Source organism: Numida meleagris, chromosome 3 (genome assembly GCF_002078875.1).
Source record: "Numida meleagris isolate 19003 breed g44 Domestic line chromosome 3, NumMel1.0, whole genome shotgun sequence".
Classification (NCBI taxonomy): Eukaryota; Metazoa; Chordata; class Aves; order Galliformes; family Numididae; genus Numida; species Numida meleagris.
Genome location: NC_034411.1, coordinates 97484538 through 97501975, shown reverse-complemented (window position 1 = coordinate 97501975; position 17438 = coordinate 97484538). Strand labels below are relative to the sequence as shown.

At 47.9% G+C, this 17438-nt stretch overlaps 1 protein-coding gene across 6 annotated transcripts in view; it reads right to left on the bottom strand.

Moving 5' to 3' along the window:
• HPCAL1 (hippocalcin like 1) overlaps positions 1-17438 on the bottom strand; it is a 53647-nt gene that overhangs the window by 11928 nt on the left and 24281 nt on the right. For 2 of the 6 annotated variants that reach the window (XM_021389997.1, XM_021390000.1), the window contains exons 1-2: positions 10658-10946; positions 10420-10523 (exon numbers count right to left, since the gene is read on the bottom strand). The exons of 2 other annotated variants lie outside the window; for them this stretch is intronic. The gene's annotated coding sequence lies outside the window, so the exon portion shown is untranslated. 2 more of the 6 variants (XM_021389996.1, XM_021389998.1) reach the window with 1 other exon arrangement.

The following is a 17438-nucleotide window of genomic DNA, read 5'->3' as shown; positions in this document are numbered from 1 at the left end:
TTGCTGTCCCCTCTCCTGGTTCCACCAAGAATCGAGAACTCTACCATTTCATGGTCGCTATGTGCAAGGCAGCCCCCAACTTCCACATCCCCCACCAGACCTTCCCTGTTTGTAAACAGCAGGTCTAGCAGGGCACCTCCCCTGGTAGGTTCTCTCACCAGCTGCAGAAGGAAGTTATCTTCCATACACATATGAGATAGGACATCATCCCTTTCCCAGCTGCAGGTACGGCGCTGAGACTGGGGGCTTTGAGGAACCAGGGGATCCCAGGGCAGCTACTGGGGCTGTCTGTGCCAGGGAGCAGGGCTGGGCTGGTTTCCAAAGACTGGTGAGAAACCGAGGGGGAAAAAGAAGCTTTACTTAACAGAGATGTGCTTAGTAAGAAGACGATAAAAAATGTGGGTTTGGAGGTGCGCCAACCAGCTGCCTCGAACCAAAATTGAACCGGCATTTGTTTAGATGCTTAATGAACCACCAAGGGAAAAAGAAAAGAGAAAGATCACTTGCCGCTAACATTTTCATTGACCAAATACACAGTTATTGCTAACAGTTTCTACTGCTACTCAATTTTTTGTTGCTGACATCTCAAACCTAACAGAACCACATCCCTCTATTTTATTCACCTAGCTTTCTAAACAAACCTCCTCTGCAGTGCCGCTTGGTTTTACGCATCACCATCTTAATAAAGGACAGAAGCCACCAGTTAATTCACTTGCAAAAACAGATTTCACCACACCGTGAACCAAATTCTTCTCAAAACACCGTTTCCTTTCCCCTTCAGTGCAACTACTAATGATAGTAACCTAATTGCTTCACACCTTTATTTTCCTGTTTGCTGAATGAAAAAGATGCCTAAGTTAAAAACCTATAAGCAAACAGAGCGTTTAATGTTATTTTTTCTTTCTGCACAGGTGTAGAAAACTCTGTAAAACAACAGCTCTGTAAAATAACTGCATAAGAAGAGCATGCCATCAATATGGTGGTGCTGGAAACCAGCCCAAGCTCCACACTGGAGGAGGGCATTGCTCGGTCTTTGTGCAGGTGGCTGTGCTAATGTCAGATTTTATTTTTTATAAGCAAGGAGCCAGAAGGCAAGAGATTACTATTTCTTATAGGGAAGCCACATACCCAGCACCCAGCTTGGAGGAAAGGGCAGTGGCATGCTGGGAGCTGTATGCACAGGTTAGGGTGAGCACAACCGTCATGCCTTGAGGCCACAGCATCAGCACCTTGTACTGAATCCAGATTGCAGGGGACGGCCGCAGACACATCCAGGCGCACGATGACATTTTAGGGGGACAAAGAGCAGCTGCGGGACAATCCATTCCTTCCTCTGGCATTTCTGTGCGGCATTCAATACTCGAACGCAAATCATCTCAGGAGCAAACCGTGCCATCCCCAGCCCAGACATCATTTTTCTCATTAACCTCCACCCCGGGGCTCTATCTCAGCAATACCCACACCAAATATGCTTTCACGAGCGCTGCAGGGAGGTCTGCCTGGAGCTGCATCTGTCAGCAGGCTGCGTGAGTGGAAAATCAGATCTAACTGAATTTATTTCTAAGTGATGCCAGTGGTGGCCAAATGGGTGTATTTTCCTCCCTAAATGGGTACGGTGACAGGAAGGAGATGAGCTGGGTTTGAGGCAGGAAGCCCCAACAGGCATGAAATGAGGAGAGCTGACCTTCCCTTGAGACCGCGCATGGGGCACAGCCTGGCCCTGTCATCTCGGTGGTTCTGGCGCGGTGCGCTCTCCCAGCATGTGCCGACATCGCCTTTCAGCACTCACGAAGGAGGCCTCTTCCCTTAGCCTTGGAGCCCATGAAGCACATTTTGTTTGTAGGATGCTCGTTAAAAGGGAACGTACAGCCTCCATGGCCAGGGGAGACAGCTTCAAAGCTGCTGGAAATAGTTGGCGCCACGTAAGAATAGGCAATACCTTAAAAGCGTTTCAGGCACTCACATCCTTGTGGTCAATATTTTACTTCAGCTTCTTGGCCCTCTCTCACAGAGAAGACAGACCATGGCTTGTCAAGTTCATCTGGAGACCTCTCTGTCCCCCACAGATTCACGGCTACAATAAAAGCAGCAGCAAACATCCATAGTGCTCCCCAAGGATGACCAGCTCCTGTACTTCCTCTCTGCAACACCAATGTCTCCAATTGCACAAGAAGTGGTGAGGCAAGGGTGGACAGATGGACATTTCTTCTCATCCTCCAGCCCGTACCCCCACTTTTGGGCATTTTGGTGCAGCAGTACTCTGTTTTGGAAAAGGAAAGGAGACCCAGCTAAGGATGACCCTGCCAAACAATAGCGCTCTGCCCCAGGCTTTGGAGTGGCTCCAAGCAGGGTGGGGACTGCAAGGAAGCAGACAAAAGCGTCTGCAGAGTTTGGATAGAGATCAACGTGGAGGAAGTGCTTCCTACATCCTACAGCCCACAGCTTTAAATAGCATTGCTCCGGAGTGCTGCTGAACACCAAAAGGGTTGCCATTGAAAGAAATCGCAGGGCCCCAGCACCACTCTTCCTTGGAGCTCTCCAAAAGGTCCTGGACGTGGTGCTGGGCACCCTGCTCTGGGTGTCCCTGCTGGTGCAGGGCTGGGCCCGATGCACCCCGAAGTCCCTGCCAACCTTAGCCCCTCTGTGACCCTGTGATATACCCATTTTCAATGCATGTATTCAGTTGTTGCACTTCTCACCTGCCCTATTCTCTATCCTGAGCATCAGCCCTTGGGAAGGAAGCCTGGCTTGTTGTTTTCCAACACACTCAGTGTACTGGAGGAGCACACGCTCCCTGTTAGCCCAATAGAGAAAAATTTGTGCTGTGCCTAAGTTGTTTAAATCTACATCTCAGGCATTTGCAGTGGGCTGGAAGATTTAATAATGGAAAATGAGGGAGACTAGGAAGGAAACCACAGGTTTGGAAAACAGCAGGCTAGACACATTAAGATGCAATGTGGGGAAAATATACTCCAAATTATACTCAAGAAACAGAACCAAAGACATAGGCAGGTCAGAAAGAGCAGAGCTCTCTGGTAAGGACTGGCGCTACTTTGAAATGGTATTGAACAAACAAACTTCAGCTTCCTGGAGGAAAAAATTATTTCATGAATGGCACTGCACAAAGCAATTACCCACTGGCTTGGAACAGACATCTGTGGTTTCAACCTGCTGAGATAGCCATCGAAACTGCACTTGTTCCAAAACTCCGAGAGATTAAGTGATCAGCTCCTCCCTGCTCTTACAAGGGAGTGAAGGAGCCCAAACTATTTGTCATAGCAATTATCTGCCAGGTTCTGTGTTCACTGGACAACAAAATGTGCTTGGTAAATGTACAGTCGTTATAAAGCTGCCAGCTTATCTCTAGTAATTCATATTAAGGCAATACTGTGAGCACTCAGCTGAGAAGCAGCTGTGTTGTGCTGAAATCAGCCAAAGCACATCAAGGAACAGCCCATGGCAACGCCAAATTCATGGCTGGGGTGAGAGGCATGGAGGTGCCCGAGTGCCAATGGCTTCCATACAGAGCTACATCAGCGTGATCCACACCTGCACTGCAATACAGTGCTTCAATAGTTCTAAGGGTGAGCTGCCCCTATTACAAATGCCGTAACAATGAGGAGCTCAGAGAACATCACTCCCACACCACTGCGGCCCTCCTGCCCTTCCTTAATGGCTCCCCATCCCCTCCCAGACATGTGTTTCCCTTTCTCTGTGCCACTGGCCACGAGGACCACCCACACCATCTCGGACAAAGCCTTGCTCCTGCTTGCACAGTGACTTGTTCCCTTATCTGTGCTAGGAACCCATCCAAGAAGGGGATTTGTCTTTTCCAGGGCTGCTTCGGGTCAATTTGTGCTCGGCTGTACCAAGGCTTCTCCCCATGCTCCCTGTGGAGCATCCTCTCCCCTTCTTACAGACAGGGATGCCTTAATGCAATGGCGCAGAGCTCCCCTGAATCCTGTGCCATTTCTCTGACCTCCACTCCAGGATTAATCAGCTGTTGAAACCACATCCTGACTTTCTTTTATGTTAATGACAAATAGCAACTCTGTGGCATTAGGTATTTGCTCTGTGCACTCCCAGATGCATCTACACCAATAACCAGTGAGGTCTAATGGAAGAGTTGAGAAGCTCAGTGGAAAAACAATGCAAGAAAGAAATGTTCCAGCTTGCTTCTGGAACATTTCCACCAGCACAGCCTTGCTTCTCCACTGCAGGGCACATGGGGAGTTGCCAGTCTCTACTCCAAGTGATACGGGGACATGTCTGCCACCCACCCCACGCAGGCAGGCAGTATTGGTGCATTTGTTTCATAAAAAAAGAACACCCACTCAGGCTTGTACAAAAGCAAACAAACAAACCTAACCACAGCCTTAACGATGGGAGACCACAATCACTCTCTGTTTGCTGTTCAATTGGATACGTGTACTGGAAAACATTTTCAGCAAGTGCTGAAAGTGTATTTGTACTTTATACATCAACCAGCTGTTGCTTTGGTTTTCCCTTCTGAAGGGAGACTGAGATCTGGCCCAGCAGAGGAACAGCTGTAACAAGCCGAGAGGCCATTAGGCAGTTTGCTCAGAAAATAAAAATGGCCCTTTACCAGAGCTGCGAAAGAGACAAACGTTGGTGGAAATATACCACCGAGCACTGCTAGCAGGCTGCAGTGCAACCAGAGCTGCTGCCACAGCTCAGCAAGCTCTCACACCCTCACACATGCACGGAGGTTGCACTCAGGAAGAGAGCAGACAGCCAAAATGTGCCCTCTGCTGCTTCTCCCCACTGCCGTGATGTGTGCACAGGCACACACCCTCCCTTAGACAAAAGCAACTGCACTTCACACTCTGCGCAGGAGTACCCTCGGGTCCAATTGTTCACCAAAAACCTGGCAGCACCGTCTGCGTGTGGGCACCACGCTTTGGCCAGGAGCAGCCAGAGGCCAACACAGCAGCTCAGCTCCGGCAGTGATGCCTTCCGAGCCAACCTCCTAAAACCCACACATTTGGGCACGCTGCTTCGTAAAATGCATACGTAGAAATAGCCTGTGGGGCAGTGAGGTGCTGTGTGCCTGCTGCCGTCACTTGGATGGAGGCTGCCTCCAAATCCACCCCAGCAGGCATAGGGAAGGAGCCAGGGGTGAAGAGAAGCTGCCTGATAAATGGCAACACATAGCACGGCTGAATGCTATATCTGCTTCTCCTGCTTCGAGAGGTGGTGGATTTCTTCCCTTCTGTTGCCTCTCAGCTCATAACATATCATTACACTCACCCAGACTGACAATATTAGATGGTCGTGTCTTAAACTCAAAGAACACTTATCCCCCTCCGGATACTGGAATTCTGCTTACCTTCATCAAGCAGCGGTGCCAAAACCTGTTCAAGCACATTATAAATAGCAGCTACGAATCATCACAGCCTTTGGCAACCAGCAAGTACAGATTTTGGCACCTGATCTCACAGGAATGAGCTAAAGCGCAACGCAGCAGCCCACAGGGAGAGCTGGTGGCATGGGCATGGACCGTGGTCCCCATGTATGGGACTGAAGCAGGCTGACAGGCTGCCCAGAGAGCTGTGGGTGCCTCATCCCCACAGGTGCTTAAGGCTGGGTTGGGTGGGCCCCGGGCAGCCTGAGCTGGTGGGGAGCAGGCAGCCCACAGCAGGGGTTGGGTGCTCAGTGATCGTTCAGGTCCCATCCAATCGAAGCCATTCTATGACAGGGCAAAGCTGGAGCATAATGTCCAGAAACTGCACTTCCACACTTTATTTAGCTTTATTTAACAAATTCAAAGCATAAGTGCCAAATTTCAGGCTCAGTCACAACTCTCCCACTAAACAAATTGGCTACTCAGATCATTAGTGCACTTGAGGACAACTTCACATCCTCCTGTTTACACTCCGATAATCTCTACATTCCTCATCCTGATAATAACACCAAAAAAATCCACTTTCTGTTTCTGTCGGGAGAAAGCTTCAAGAGTTCAAATGCTACGGGGATTTCTTTTTTTTTTTTTTTAATTAGAAATACTCTTCCCAATATACTACTGAGTTTAGGCAACCAAACAGATCTGCAGAATTAAATACGCAACAATATAAACCTGCTGCTTCTGCCTAGAACTTCTCCCTCCCCACCTACAGAGCAGGGCTCTGCTGGGGAAGTTCTTCATTGAAGTGCAGGGGCCAAGTGATGTGAAGGGGCTAAAGACACGTCAAGGAGAGCAGAGAAGGTAATGCCTAAGTCAGTTATATAAGCGGGGAAGTGTGGGGTGAAGGAACAGGAGGACACTGCGGGACGGACGGCAGCGAGCCTCCAAAAGCTGATAAAGAGCTTTGGCAGGAACCAGCTGCCCCGCCACAGCGGGCCCCCAAACGGCGCTGATGCTTTCACTGCGATCTGTTTTCTAACGCTGATTTATTTTTGTTTGCTTAGTTTGCTGCTGAAGTGCCTACGGACAATGATGCTATTAAGCTCTTATTATAGCATGAGATTAGTCTGGGTTTCAGTTTCTGCTGAGCAAGCTCATTTCCTTCTACATTCATATACCGGAACAGATGCTAAAACACAAACGGGCAGTCATCATAACAGCATAAAAAAGAAGATTTTTCATATAGCAGCAGTTAAAATTATTCTTTTTCACAGCTTTAGCCATGACAGTTCAATAGCCTGTTCCTCAGTCTAATTACAGGACATTAAAGAGACACAGAGCTATTACGTAGCCTTTTCTTTAATAATGAAAAGAACAACACACCCCAAAATATCAAAACAACAACTGACTAACAGCAAGACTGGTCTGACTGTCCAGATGAAAGCCTTCAGAGAAGCCAAAAACAAAAATGACTTCTTTCCCCTCCTGTCATGCAAGTGCCTCACGTGAATGTGGCACTGGCTTTGTACGCTGGATTGGACAACAATTAGTCACACAAGTTCAGCATGAGTTAAAATCACTGGATACCCTGAGAGCATCTCAATGCTGCAACTGGTTCCTCCCAGAGAGGCAAATCAAGTGGACAAAAAACTCACCTTCCATAAAAACCCACCTTGGGACCATGACTCCAAGCTGGTTCAACAGGTGTCCAACTCAGATGATCCATCCCAAATGTCCCCAGCCAAGCCACCAAGGGACCATCTCCTCCCCACGTGCTGGTGCCCAGCCTGGAGCATCCCCAGCATGGGTGGATGCACCCCTGTGAAGCACGGGGCTGGGCGGCACACACAGCCACAGCCTCTTGAACTTTTGAAGGGGAAACAAGATGGAAGGACGTCAGAACCATTCACTGAAATGAGGTGGTGGATCACTGAACAAAGCCACCTCGCTCTCTTGCTCAGCACAAAGTGCTGCAGAATGCAACAGACACGTGGAGATGCCCATAGGAGGCAGCTAACCCACAAAGAACTGGTGAGCTGTGAAGTAGAAACGTGCAACCTAAGTATGCAGATGATAGATACACCAGTAGAAACTGAGTTAGGATGAGAAATGCTGATAACGCTTAGACAGGGTTTCAGAGCAATCTTTCCAAATGATTTGACAGAAGCAAGGCAGAGCAATGCATGGAGAAAACTCATTTAGCTCCCTGGTCTGAGAATGTTATCAGCATCTGCATGCCCACGGCAAGTCCTCCAGAGGCTGCCATTTGAGTTTCGGTTTATTCTGTGTACTTCTAATCCCTTTGCTGTTGCTCTGTTCCTGACCCGTTTGACCCCAGCACAGCCCAGGGGGATGCCTGCCACCCCACTCACCCCTCCCATCTGTCCCCAGGCCAGCACAGCCGTTCCATGGCTCTATGGCTTGGGCTGCCCTGGCCGCTGCCGCTCACCAGGAAGTGCAGGCTTGTGGGGAGCCTATTTTTAGATTCTTTTTTTTTTTTTTAAAGCACAAAGCCAAACGTGCACACACAAGCTGCTCATTCACTCTCACTCCGCTCATGCTTTATCTTCTTCCTATAGTCAGAAATTGGAGGAAACCATAATATCGCTTCTAGCGACATCACCTTGCTAAGAATGCCCATTTCTATCCAGGCAAAAACAGGAGCCTCTGAAACACCGTGCTACATCTCCAGTGAGGAAAGTGGAAACTTGCACCTGGCTCCCACCTGGGAAAAGACACAGGGCGAGGCTCCCCCAGGGGCTCCAGGCTTTCATCTCAGAGGCACAGGCTGAGGGTTCCTGGAGTGGTCAAGGCCTTTACTGCCAGCTGGAACTCAGAGCTAGGGGAACGTCACACACCCACCATAGGAATTGCTGGTACAATGCTGAGCTTCCCTCTATGGTAAAATAAAGGCAAACATTTAAAATCACAGACTATCCCAAGTAGGCAGAGACCCTAGTTGGACTGAGTCCAACCCCCAGCTGCACACAGCACCACCCAAATGCTCCTTGAACTCCAGCACTCAGGGCCATGCCCACTGCCCTGGGCAGCCAGTTCCATACCCACTGCCCTCTGGTGCAGAGCCTTTCCCTAAGTCCCACCTGCCCCTCCCCTGAAACATAAATCTGAACCACATGACAATGCAAGAAGGCATCGGACTCATTTTTAGTATCTCACTACTGATTTCTACCTCTGAGACAGGGGATACTCAGTAGCTATGCCACTGCATGAGCACTCAGAGGAGGACTTGGCACCTTCATGTACTCTAAGTGGCCATCAGACTCACAGGTTTTGCTTCCAGAACCTCAACAATAATAATTTGTCAAATTATGAATATTAAAAAATACAATATTAATGGATACCACTACTTATTAGTTTAAACTTATATTCATATTTAAGAGTATAAAAAGATGAAAGCTAAGACAGTTAGGCCACCTCAACCATTCAGTGGTCCTCCACATTAGGACAAAAAGTAGACCCAGTGCAGCCTTGCAGATACCTCTAGTAATTCAAGAACCTTTTGTTACAGCAGGCAAATATTTCTCTGCATTTTAAGCAGCAAAGGTGACTTGTGAATATCTTTTCCCAGCCCAACTCAACAAACCTGTGGTAAAAGCCAGGGTGGTAGACCTGCAGAAAGGCTCCAGGGCAGCAGGTGACACTCATTAGCTAATAAACACTCTTTGCTTTACTCCAGGCCAACCCTGCTGGCCCTCTAAATGAGCTGGGTTTTCTAAGCAGGTCAGTGCTCCATGGTACCCGGAAGGAAATGGACCAGCTGTGCACAGCTGTGCCCTTCAGCCAACAGTGACAGGAGCAGTGCAGTCCTTCTGCCCCAAACCTCCGCACCCCACATGATGCTGGAAGCGTGTCCTGAACACATCACCATGGAGAGCAAAGTTCTCCAGAACCCTGGCTTGTCTTGTTTCCAAAGGTTTTTCACAAATTATGTATAAAAACAACCAACCAAAAAACCTTGTACAGTAACTAGAAGCAAAGAGGACACTGACTATAGCAGCCCGTGGCTTTTGCTGTACTGGAGAGACTTCACACAAATATCATGGCAAGGCTTTTAGGCATCACTAGGCACCTTCTCGGTATTTTATCTGCTTCTGCACAGCACTTGTGCAACACCCTCTGGAAATGCACCACAGCATCCAGTGCCAAGGTCAGTCAAGAAGCCAGATACCACCTTGCTTAAAAACTGAAAATATTTGATCTGTGGCAATAAAGAGGCATACTTTCTGGGCAACAGGGAAGCTGCATGCTGTGCCCCTGTGCCTCCTGTCCCTTGAATGCCATGCATTTAAGTGCCCTGGCAGTCACACATCAAGCTCTTTCCTTTCCCACCTTCAATGAAGCCTACAGACTACTCCAGCAGCAGCCTAATGGACTGTGTGTATTTCTGCATCCTTCACTTTATAGGTCAACATATACCAGAGAGCTAGCAATTCCTAGCTAATCAGATTTCCATGCAGACTGACAAATGGCTCCCAATAAGAATATAAAAAAAGCCATAAAATAAACAATCCCTGTAATCAAGTAGCTCGATGTAATGCGGTAAGCGTGCAGAAATCTCACACGCTTTACTAACACATCTGTTAGCACTCTGCAGCAGCATCCTGGAGGCTGGTGGTGCTGGGGGGGAACCCAGCCTGGGCATGAAGTGTCCGCTCACATAGTAGTAGCACTGGTCACTCCTGTTTGAGCTCCAGGACCAATGTGATATCTTAAAACAAAATCACTAGCAGTTCTTTGACGCATCATTAGTGCACTTGTACAGTGCCAAAGCCTGGGCTAAAAACAGACTGAAACAATATTTGCAAAGGTCTTTGCTCCACTGCTGGATAAAACTAGGCTGGCAACTGCTATGAGGCAAGTCCTTTTTATCTACCCAGCCAGCCCCCCCTAAAACCACAAACTGACATCAGCAACAGGATGCTTAAATTGGCCTTCCCATGAAAAGCAAGCAAATCTTTCTATCCTGCCTCTGCAGCTCTGCTCTATTTGGTCCTTCCAAATCCAGGTCCTACACACACAACCACATGTCTTACCTCAAGACAACGCTCTCAGGGACATAGTAGGATATTCATCAGTGGAGGTCCTCAAGAAGCGATTGGACCAAGTACTAGATAAGCTCATCCAGGCTCCCATTTCCCTGGAAAGATCAGATCTGATGAATTTTCAAGGTCAATCCCAACCTGGGTTGTTCTAAGTTCTGTGTTTCAGAAAGCTCACTCATCACAGAGAAGAGCTTGAGAAGTTCAAGTAAATCACTTCCACATATCCCACCTCTCCTCTTCCCCACCGGAGCACTGCTGCTGCGGGCACCGCACACCTCAAGAGCCAAACCACTGATCCCAGGGAGCAAGTGAGCCAGGAGAGGAGAGGTGCTGGACAAAGGCAGGCAGAAAATCGTGAGCTCCTGCTCCACGGAGGCCCTCAGGTGGCTTTAAAGGACGGCCAGGACTCCCAGCTAAACACTGGTGTTCCTGGACGTCTGGCACCCGAGCTGCTGCACAGGTAAAGGCAATCCTGCCAAGGTCCCAGATTAGGAGTGAAAGAAAAACCCGTGTACACAATACTCTTACTGCAGCTATAAATAGCCCCCTCTGAACCTAAGTTTTATATGCTGCACCGACACTCCCGACTTAATAGGATTTGCTGGGTAGCCTGAACCAGTTCTGGCTGCACGGGGCAGCTTGGCCAAGCGGTGCAGCGGTGTTTTCACAACTCGTGCACAAGGGGAGCAGAGGGAGCGGGGGCACAAACACATGTTTTCGGTGTCGCATTCAGGCTAAGGCAGGAGAAGACCCTGAGAAACTCCTGAAGGGCTGCAGAGAGGTGTGTGTGTGCAGCACGATGGGGAGAAAACTTCCAGGCAGCAGTTTCAAAGTAACGAGCTTATCCCATGGCTAGGTCACAGATACTCCTGTTTCTATTACAAATGCTATTTCTTTCTCCTTTCTGCTCATCCTAGAGTAAGAAGAAAAACAACGCTCCAATCAAATATGCTTTATAGAATCCTTTATATAATTTCAAGTAATTTAAAATATTCAATTGCTTCTCTACGCTAGCTCATTATGTCATCTCACTGCCTGTAAGTAAACAAAACCAGTTCTCCCGCTAATGAGTCAGTACCTTATCCAAACAATCAAGATAAGGATCTAAACCTCTCCTACACTGCTTGTATTTCTAACAAATAAATCCCTCCCTGCCGGGGTTACTGCCTGTTAACCTGAGTACTGGGGACCAAATAAATAATCTTTTAAATAATCTTTTATTGCACCACAACCACCACACTGCCTTTGTCTCTGGGGCATTTCACAGCTGCTAGTGGTGCTGAGAAGCTGGCCCAGGTCCTGCCTTGACCCTTTGAGTGCCAGTCCTGAGGCTGAGCTGCGGTGCCAAGCCTGCGCCCACCCGTGCAGGACCAGGTAGGGCAACTGCAGATTGCTAAGTACTGCAGGCTGCTGACCCAACCTGCTCAGGATGAGCTCACGAGCAAGCCCATTGCTCCAGGCACGTGGGGTCTCTAAGGCTCAGGGATGCTGTCTCTGTGTGCAGCACTTCTGGGCTTTTTTTGGGATGAGGCTTGGCTACTGGGAGCGCTGGGAATTGATAACGCAGAAGAAGAAATAATAAAGCTGACCTCAAGCTGCTTCACTCACTCTGAAACCAAAGTAGCAAAGACGTGACGCATCATTTTTTCCTACCGCAATCTTAACTGTTACGGAAAATGCATTAGCGACGAAAGGGGCCAGCTCATGAGCTAACCTCACCTGCCTGCTCTGCATCTGCTTCTTCAGCATGCACTGCAAGCCACGGAAATCATATACTCATTGTTTGTATGGATATCTAGGAACCCTGGGCAGAAGTGATTGTAAAGAGGCATGTAGTTTAAAATTTCATTAAAGAAACAGCTATAATACAATCACAAGTCACTCGATTCACCGGAGGCTGAACGTTGCTAAGGAAAGTTATGAGCTTCCTCCTGCAAATAACCTTATCTACCTGCAACAACAATTTGACGCTGTTTTCATTCAGCATGTGTACTAGCTCAGAGTCAGGTGATCCTTGAAGAGTTTAAAACAACATAGCAAAACGTAAAAGGCCTCAACAAACCGAGCGAAACGCTGCTAAGGGGCTCCCCCAGCTGCACCTCACACCCAGCCTTCTTCTCAGGAGCATTTCTGGAGGAGATGGAAAGGCAATCTGCTCCCTAAGAGCTGGGCAGGATGGATGATGAATTGGTGGCTCGCACTGCAAAATCAATTTGCTTCATTCTGCACAAGTGCTAATTTGGCTCAGGGGGAAGGGGAAGAAAAAAAAAAAGCAGAAATGGAGGCAAGGAAAATGCCTGAATGTTAGATTAGGCCAACTCCTCAGCTAGAAAATCTAGATTAAATTAAGCATTCCTGTGAATTTGTAATAGAGGAACAAATGGCTCCCATCTGGAAGCTCAGCAAATTAACTTGGATCCTGGTTAAGAAGACAGCAGCAGAGCCTGCTTCCAGAAATGTAAATATCCAGTGTGCATTTGCAATCCAATCACGGGCTAAAAATGTAAAGCAACTCAGAGTGGAAATCTGATTTGGTGTCTACCCTCTTAACGGGAAATAAAACAAGAACTCTCTGTAGACACAGCAATCTGGACTCATTCCTCCTGCTCAGAGAGATGCTACAAGATGTGTGTGCAGCAAGGAATCCTTCAGCTGCTTTGGATTGCAGCTCCTGCTGGGGCTGGCTTTCCTCCCCTGTACCCTGCTTCTCCATCTCCTTTTCCATCCCGTGTCTTTGGCCACTGTACTGTTCCCAGTTTTCTGTTTTCACTTTTACCACTTTATTTGGTCCTGTTATTAGAGCATTTGAGCTCCTCATTCCCTGAGGTGTCTTCTTTTGGTTTTCTGGTAAGATATGAAGTGGTGTTGCCCTCAGTGTGCTGACAGAGAACTCACCCAGGGGCTCAAGAATAGAGCTAAATTTGACTCAGAAGAGGACAGCCCCTGTGCCAGCGGGGGGGAGCAGCCCAGGGAGACGAAGCGTAGCAAGCAGGAGCCTGTTTTAGATGCTCCCTGGAGGTGCCCACCTCCCTCTGGGCTACGGGGAGCCTGGGGAAACCAGGCTGAGCCTCCTCGCACCATCCCCAGGGGCCTGCTTTCAACCCCACAAAAGGAAGGAAAAGCCATTACGAGTTAATGTCATCCATATGGTTCAAGAACTGATACTGCAAGGGAAGTTTTAGGATGTTCTGCCCCCAGAAAGTGCTCATGGAAAAAGGATGTTTCTCAGTGGAGGAGGTACGGCCGTCTGTGATCACAGCAGGCATGGCTGAGATTTTTAAACTAAAGGAAAAAAACAACCTCTAGAGAGAGGATAATCAGGAAAATCAGTTAATTCCCACATCTGGTTTTAATAAACAGACAGGGAGACTGGTAAACGTGGACAAAAAAGCACACAGTGTCATCTAAACTTTGGAGAACAAAGAGCATATTAACATCAACATCGGCAGTCAGATAGGATGGTGGATAATTAGGCAGATGATGAGTAAGAAACAAGAGCAGGCATTAACACACTGATACTGGGAGACAGGGCAATACAGCAGAAGGGCCAGCAATGGAAAAACCCGCAGGCAGAAGAGGACATTAGAGGAGAAGCAGCCCAGGAGAGGGGAGCAGGAGGGACGTCAGAGCCCCACAGTGCTCACGTGGGACCGCACAGCGGAACACAAGGCCCACAGTGAGATAAAAGTGCCGGTAGGAGTCATGTACCGGGGAACTGCAACTGCCCAAAGTGTTAAAGTGAAGAACCTAATATTAAGAACTGGCCACAGGTATTCTTGGAAGCAGCAGGCAGCAGGTTTAGTCCTCCAGCTGCTGAAGTAGAAGAGGGTGATGCTAATTTAGATGCTGTAAGTAGCTGTAAGTGCTCACAGAAAGTAACAAGCATGGAGCAGTGGGTTAAGTAAGTAGAAGGAAACCCTGAGTTGAAACACAGTCATTACCATTTTCAGTTTTCAATAAGCTTAGAGGACTCCAAGGAACTTAGTACAGTAGTAAACTGAGTAGAACTGTAAGGAGCTTCATGTATCCGTATGGTAAAGATGAAAATAAGAAAAGAAAGAAAAAATAAACCAGTTGGTATCCCAAGCAAAGTGGAGGAGACTTGCTGGGAACAATCCTCAATCTGACTGACTAAACAGTCACCAAAACAGGGCTACTGGGACTGAGCAGAGTGCCTACGAGGAACACAAAGGAACTCGGCAAAGACAGCTGTGTCACGGAGGTCAGGAAGCCAAGGGGTAATGAGAAATTGCCAAAGTCAAGCTGAATTAGATCACACTAATGAAAATAAAGAGCAAAGACCAAAATGTTCTTCAGTGATACAAGTAAAAAAAATAAAAGAAGGGAACTTGGCCGATGCCTCTAAAACTGAAAGCACAATGAGGGAGAGGAGTTTTGCTGTCACTGCATCAGGATGGTGAACAGCACGTGGAAAAAAACAACCCACAACGCTGACAAAAAAAAACACCAAAGCTTTAGAACCGCCTGTGAGCAAGTTCACCCTGAAAGTGGGGCAGTTTCCTACCAGGGAGGGAGGTGGGGCACCTCCCAGCACAGCAAACACCCAGAGAGGACCTGCTTGGTTTCTGGATTGGAAGACCACCCCCCGCCCCCTGCAGCACCACTGGGCTGACCGTGCCACCAGCACAGCTTCTCAAAAGCTGCCCTTTCCAGCCGTGCTGACCATCACCTGCTCACAGAGCAACCGATACAACGGGACGCTGAAAGAGTCTCTTGATGCACGGGAAAAAACCTATCTTAAAAAATAAGATTAAATGAGATTTATTGCCACCTGCAGCTTCATCCCTCAGCACCCACAGACAGGACTGCTATTGGTGCTCTCCTCAGCGCCTTCCCATCCTGCCTCTGACCTTGGCAGCGCATCCCCTGCCTGATCCCTTTGGCAGGAGCTGCAGAGGCTCCCACACCTGGCAGCCCCGAGCAGGTGTTTATTTCTGGCCACTGCTAATCTGATCCCTTTGGGGACAGGCACAAAAGGCAGACCAAGCCCAGCCTAGCTGTTGCTGGATGAGAGCAGTCTGGCTCGCGTTTACTTACTCAAATTTGGTAGCAAATAGCTTAAGACTACAACAAGCTTTGCTCTGAATAACCCTAATGTTGCACAGGTGTCTGCCTGGAGCCCATTTCCCCAACTTTGGTACCCTGAGCAGAAGTAAACTGCATCACTGATAAGCACTGTCAGGACTCTTTTCCTCTGCCACATGCAATTGAGAGAAAGGCGATTCATTTACCTGAGAGAGCTGCCTCTTCTCGGGATTAAACCAAAAGCCACAGGATGAAATGGATGTAAAACCTCCAGCACTGAAGTGTCACCATCAGAGCACAGGGCTGCCTTTAGGGAAACAGAAAATATCCCTAGCAAAGAGCTGTAGTTCTGTCACAGAGCAGCACCAATTTCTTCGCAACGAGCGCTGCTGTGTAGCTGCACCAAGCCAGTGCTCAACCACACCGCTGGCACTGGCCACGTGGCTGCAGGTCACTGGGAGTCACAGCCTGCACCACAAGTCCCACCACACAGACCTATTCTTGTCCAGCTTACCAGGAAAACAAGATGGGTGTTGCTGGAAGAACTGCAACCAGAATAACTTGAGGAAAGGGTAAGAAGCTGTATGAGTAACCGCGTGACTTATGCCCAGCTCTGCTGCTGCTCACCACCTCCCAGCCAGCCCGACTGGGTGTAAGCTGAATGTATCACTGCTATTCCAAGTAATGAAAAACAGCTTAACCTTCAACCTGCCAAATACTCCAGGGACATCTCCAACAAAATGGCAATTAAAACCAGAGCTAGCACATATGCAAGTCTCTAGCGTGAGCAGACACGAGGTTTTTCTGAGTCAGTTGTCCTGATGCAATGCAACGCGTAATGCTGTGACTTGGAGCTGCAAAAATGTTAAAAACATACAAGTTTCCAAAATGCATAAGAAACCAAACGGGAGCCTTTTCTGCGGCATTACAGTTTTGTCTTGCCTTTTGTCTCACAAATTGTTGCATTGTAGAGTGTTTAGCCACCTTCCTAAACCCAGCTGTGCCCGTCACCAAGCGCCGGGCAGTGCTCTCTGCTGGAGACCTGCTGAGGGCAAAGCCAAGATGTAAGCACCTATCCTCCTTCTGAGGGCTATTCCAAGGCTGTACAAAGGTGACCGATGGGGATTTTCACATGTTCTGTATGATACCAGCAGCTAACAAAGAAGAGCACTTGTGACCTCAGATCAACAAAGGCTCTCGGCATCTTTATTGACTCAGATTAAACACGTATCTAAGTGCATGAATAAAACCAGCCAACACCATGATAATTGAAGCACGTGCCCAAAATGAAATACAAGATTGAATATCCTTCTGGCTTGGGGCATACTTCAAACACCTTTCATTATATGCTTTCCAGTGCAAGACAGAATCATGATGCTGAAGAAAAGTATACTGGAAGAGAACCAGACTACAAACCACAATTTATTTCATTGACACTGTTTTATCTTTACATCATACTTGCAGGGAAAGAACAGCAGCAAAAAGGCTCAAAATTTATTTGAAAGACACTTGGGCCTTGGCTGCCTGCTAGTAGATTAATCATTTATTGCCCACTTAGCATAAATGTAATTGTTTTGGAATTCATTCAGACTGCAAAATTATAAGAGAGCATAGTGACTCGAGTCAAATCTGACTGTTTTACATCTGCTTCAGACATGTTCCCTCTGCTACAGAAAGAACCAACTTTGAGGGAAAAAACGTCTCATAGATTAAAGTTGATTGATCACCCAGACACAACTCCAGCCCAGCCCCTTCAGATCTCTCTAGGGGATGTCTTACAGAAGCTGCTTCTAATGAGGAAATCTTAAGGCAACGGAGGCAGACCTGAGGGCAACCAGTATCAATCTGTATAGATTATAAATGACCGTTTGCTCTTTTGCTTTGGTAATTGTGTTTCCCTTTCTAATTCCAGTCTCTGTGCTCCACCTTCTTCCACAAACACTCACTGCTGGGCTGTGGTAGCC